We start from the raw sequence: 6,000 nt of genomic DNA, 5'->3' as shown, positions 1-6,000 counted from the left end.
AAACAACTCCCATTGCTGCCTTCTTTCTCGACCATCAAAGCCTCTTCTTCATCTCCTTCCTTATTAAACCCTAAAAACCCTAACAACCAACCTTTAAACCCGTTCTCATTTCACTTCTATCCTCATTTATCAAACCAATAATTATTGCCACTATTATAAGGTTAAAATTATTTTTTTATGAATATCAAGTAGATGTTAAATTTTCTTGACTTGTTCGTTTGTACAAATTCTGACCCCCTAACAACATGAACACTTTAAATCTTTTTACTGCTAAAACAATCCAACTTGACAATAAAATTACCCATATTGCACTACTACGTCCAATTTTGTCTAAACCCTTTTCTTCTCTCTCTTTTAGAACCCTAGCCCAAAAACAACTCCCATTGCTGCCTTCTTTCTCGACCATCAAAGCCTCTTCTTCATCTCCTTCCTTATTAAACCCTAAAAACCCTAACAACCAACCTTTAAACCCGTTCTCATTTCACTTCTATCCTCATTTATCAAACCAATAATTATTGCCACTATTATAAGGTTAAAATTATTTTTTTATGAATATCAAGTAGATGTTAAATTTTCTTGACTTGTTCGTTTGTACAAATTCTGACCCCCTAACAACATGAACACTTTAAATCTTTTTACTGCTAAAACAATCCAACTTGACAATAAAATTACCCATATTGCACTACTACGTCCAATTTTGTCTAAACCCTTTTCTTCTCTCTCTTTTAGAACCCTAGCCCAAAAACAACTCCCATTGCTGCCTTCTTTCTCGACCATCAAAGCCTCTTCTTCATCTCCTTCCTTATTAAACCCTAAAAACCCTAACAACCAACCTTTAAACCCGTTCTCATTTCACTTCTATCCTCATTTATCAAACCAATAATTATTGCCACTATTATAAGGTTAAAATTATTTTTTTATGAATATCAAGTAGATGTTAAATTTTCTTGACTTGTTCGTTTGTACAAATTCTGACCCCCTAACAACATGAACACTTTAAATCTTTTTACTGCTAAAACAATCCAACTTGACAATAAAATTACCCATATTGCACTACTACGTCCAATTTTGTCTAAACCCTTTTCTTCTCTCTCTTTTAGAACCCTAGCCCAAAAACAACTCCCATTGCTGCCTTCTTTCTCGACCATCAAAGCCTCTTCTTCATCTCCTTCCTTATTAAACCCTAAAAACCCTAACAACCAACCTTTAAACCCGTTCTCATTTTCACTTCTATCCTCATTTATCAAACCAATAATTATTGCCACTATTACAGCTACTACCCTTTTATTCATTGGATTCTATTTTAATCCAATACCCGCCATTGCTCCCTCGCTTTCTTCCCCACACGCTACGGAGACAAATATGAAGGATTCAGTTTTTGAAGATTTCTTGTTATCTAACCCGAAAAATGTCCGTGTTCTGACGAAATTGATGAAAATTCAGATAAAGAATAGAAAAATAGTTGAAGCTATTAGCACTATTGACAAATTGATAGAGCTCGATCCAGATAATACCAGATGGTTATTGTTGAAATCTCTTTTGCGTGTTTACAGTGGGGCCAAATTCAGGTCTAATGAAATCTTAAAAAAAGATCCTTTACTTGAAAAGACTTATCATGTGCTGCTGATGGTAGCGTCGCAAGAAGATTCAATTGAGGAGTTGAAGAAAATAAAGAAAAAGATCGAGGAAGGGATAATAAATGCTTCGTTGAGGAAGAATGTGGAGGATTTTGATGAATTGATACTTGTTTGGTACTTAATATGTTGGGGTCTGATTACTTTGGATTTTGACCTACTTGTTTCGGCGTTCTTGTTACTTGTTAGGGTTGGGCATAAAAATTGAAAAAATCGAAAATCCTAACGGACCCAATTACTTTGGTTCGTACGTAACAAAGGAGAATAACGGGAAATGAGGACCGAGTTGGCCCAGTAAACATTACTAGCCTCTATTTTATTTTATTTTATTTTGGATTGTAATATTTATAGTTAGAGTATTAAATTCTATTTTTATGTAATTATGTGCTTGTACAAACTTACTTCGACGTAATAAATTCTTCAAATAACCAACACATTATACTTCGTTGAATATTAAGAATATACCTAATCAAAATCGAACAAGAAAATCGTATCGTACAAAACTAACTTCGGTTCAGTATTTGAAATATACAATCAAAGTATCGAAAAAAACTTCATAAATACCGAATCGAAGTATCAAACATCTATCCTTAATCAAAATCAAAATACATGAGCTAATGAATGCTAGAAGAGAAGGTGACTATTTAAATGTGGTGTGTAAGGATCTATATATATATATATATATATATATATATATATATATATATATATAGTGTAAGATCTATTATTACAATTTGACTTATAAGTATTCTGATTCTTAGACTATACTTTCTACTTTATATACCATTTACGTTGTTGTTTTAGTTTTTAAGCATTATAGCCATATTTTATGTATAAATAGACATACACATATTACTTTTTGTAATAAAATTGATTTACAACATTCAAATGTTTGTTTCATTTTTTCACGTCCATTGCCTACAACAATCCTTCTTCATATATACACATATATATATATATATATTACCCGTACGCGCGTGTATCTATCCCATCTTAATAAGTATAAATTTTAATAAATTACATATATATTATTTAAAAATTATATTTGAGTTATAAAATAAAACTTAAAAGATAAAAACGCAAGTTTCCGATTGATGATTGTTGATATTATTTAGCTAACTCAATAAAGGAAGAAACTATAACCATAAAAGTCCTCAATCATTTCAATCAATATATTTAACTTAAAATTTGTTTCAGTTTCATAATTTTATTAATTCGATTTCATAAATTATCATACTTCCTTTTTAGTTTCAAGAAGAACGCAGGACTCTTGAAGATTTAAGAGTTTCTGATTTTTTCTTTTAGAAAATTCGTGTTCGTAGAAAACACAAACAATATCAGATAACGAACATAAGACGTTTTTTTGGTCAAGCAAAATGTGAATTGTTCTGTTTCTTTGATCAATAATAAATACTATGATAATTGTTTCAACACATTAGAAAAGAATAAATTTCTATTGAAAAAGTAGAATCTAGTCGTTATATCTTGCTTAATCTAAGCTTTCTTCATTTTTAAGACAACTTTCATTTTCTCTCCATGAACGTAACTACTTGTAATTGATTCAGCATCCGTGTTGTCACGACCCAAAAAAACATAAAGGTTGTGATGGCGCCGGACTTCACTGTCAGGCAAGCCAACAATAAATACTTAATTGGGTTCTCATTTTGTTACTTTTGAAATCATATTTTTCTTTCAATTTAAATCGTAAAAGATGAAGTTTACAAAAAATAAATAAATAATAGTATCTTTAAAATTTTCAATACAGCACAACCCATAATCCTCCCAAAACCCGATGTCACAAGTGCATGAGTATTAACTAGGAATATATAATAAAATACAACAGCTGTCCGGAATACAAATTGGACAGCAAAAATGTAAGTACTTTGGGGGAGACTCCGTTGGCTGCAAATCGTCGTACAGAATACAGCTCACCTAAGTCCCCGCTATAATCGCGCCTCTGCGCCCACAAGGCCGCTAAACATATGTGTACCTACACAAAAATGTGCAGCAGGTGTAGCATGAGTACGTAAATCAACGCGTACCCAATAAGTATCCCGCCTAACCTCAAAAAAGTAGTAACGAGGGATCGACTCAGACACTTACTATGGGCTATAATGAGGACCGAGTTGGCCTAGTAAACATTACTAGCCTGTATTTTATTTTATTTTAAATTTTAATATTTATACTTAGAGTATTAAATTCTATTTTTATGTAATTATGTGCTTGTACAAACTTACTTCGACGTAATAAATTCTTCAAATAACCAACACATTATACTTCGTTGAATATCAAGAACATCGAAGACCTAATCAAAACTGAACTGACCAAGAAAATCGTATCCTACCGAATTAACTTTGGTTCGATATTTGATACATACAAAATAACATAACAAACTTCATAAATACTGAATCGAAGTACCAAATATCCATCCCTATTCCTCGCCCATGGCAAAACACGGCGGAGATCAAAGTCAACATACATGAGCTAATGAATGCTAGAAGAAGAAGAAGAACAACAACCCAGTTAAATTTCACTAGTGGGGTATAAGGAGGGTAATGTGTACGCAGACCTTACCCCTACTCCAAGGGGGTAGAAAGGCTGTTTTCAAAAGACCCTCGGCTCAAGAAGACGAAAAGAGGTAATATATTAGTATCATCAAAAGAAACCATGAAATAAATAAAAGTATCACTAGAACCAGAAAATAGATGAACAACAAAACAATAACCAGTAGATACAGCTCGACACTAAGAGGAACGAAAAAGTAGTGTGACCCAACATTAACCACTAACAGTCTAAGACTAAGTCCTAACAGACTAGCCTTACTCTGGTGCGCCATAGAAATATGTATAACTACCTCCTACCTTACAACCTTAATGCTCGACCTCCACAACTTCCTGTTTAGGGCCATGTTCTCGGTAATCTGAAGCCACGCCATGTCCTGCATGATCACCTCTCTCCAATACTTCTTAGGCCTCCCTCTACCTCTCCTCATACCTACCAAAGTCAGCCTCTCACACCTCATCACATGCTCATCTTGGCTTCTCCTCTGAACGTGCCTGAACCATCTGAGCCTTGCTTCCCGCAACTTGTCATCCATAGGAGCCACGCCCACCTTATTTTGGATATCTTCATTCTTAATCTTATCCATCTTAGTATGCTCGTTCATCCACCTCAACATCCTTATTTCAACTACTTTCATCTTTTGGATATGTGTGTTCTTAACTGGCCATCACTCAGCCCCATACAACATGGTTGGTCTGACCACCGCTTTATAAAATTTACCTTTGAGAATCGGTGGCACTTTCTTGTCACATAGGACTTCAGACGCTAACCTCTACTTCATCCACCCCACCCCTATACGGTGTGGGACATCCTCGTCGATCTCCCCATCCCACTGAATAACTGACCCAATGAACTTGAAACTGTCCCTTTTGGGGATGACCTATGATTCAAGCCTCACGTCCATTCCCGCTTCCATCGGCTCGATGCTAAGCTTGCACTTCAGGTACTCCGTCTTAGTCCTGCTCAATTTGAATCCCTTAGACTCAAGGGCCTGCCTCCAAACCTCCAGCCTCTCGTTGACGCCGCCTCGCGTCTCATCAATCAGCACTATGTCATCAGCAAATAACATACACCATGGCACCTCCCCTTGAATATGTTGTGTCAGTGCATCCATCACCAGGGCAAATAGAAATGGGCTAAGCGCAGACCCTTGGTGTAACCCCATAACAATTGAAAAATGCTCCGAGTCGCCTCCCAGTGTCCTAACTCGAGTCTTAACTCCATCATACATATTCTTAGTCACTCGAATGTAAGTAGTAGGCACATCTTTTGCCTCCAAGCATCTTCATAGGACCTCTCTAGGAACCTTGTCATACGCTTTCTCCAGATCAATAAACACTATGTGCAAATCCTTCTTCCTATCCCCGTATTATTCCATCAACCGCCTAATAAGGTGAATAGCTTCCGTGGTAGAACTCCCCGACATGAACCCGAGCTGGTTGTCTGAAATAGACATCGTCCTCCTCACCCTCATTTCTATCACCCTTTACCAAACTTTCATGGTATGACTCAGTAATTTGATACCCCTATAATTGTTACAACTCTGGATACCACCTTTGTTCTTGTACAACGGAACCACCGTACTCCACCTCCACTCCTTCGACATCCTTTTCGTCCTGAAAATTATATTAAACAACCAAGTCAGCCACTCCAGGCCTGCTCTACCCATACACCTCCAAAATTCTACATTGAATTATGAAAAATTTTGTAATAAAATTGATTTACAACATTTAAATATTTGTTTCATTTTTTCATGTCTTTTGCTTTACAACAATCCTTCTTTATGTATAATTTTTCATAATTC

At 35.5% G+C, this 6,000-nt stretch overlaps 1 pseudogene; it reads left to right on the top strand.

The window, feature by feature from the left end:
• Positions 1–987: 987 nt before the first annotated feature.
• Positions 988–6,000, top strand: part of LOC107808508 (protein SLOW GREEN 1, chloroplastic-like) — a 53,125-nt pseudogene continuing 48,112 nt past the window's right edge.

This window comes from Nicotiana tabacum, chromosome 24 (genome assembly GCF_000715075.1).
Source record: "Nicotiana tabacum cultivar K326 chromosome 24, ASM71507v2, whole genome shotgun sequence".
Lineage (NCBI taxonomy): Eukaryota > Viridiplantae > Streptophyta > Magnoliopsida > Solanales > Solanaceae > Nicotiana > Nicotiana tabacum.
This window is presented reverse-complemented; position numbering and strand designations above follow the sequence as displayed.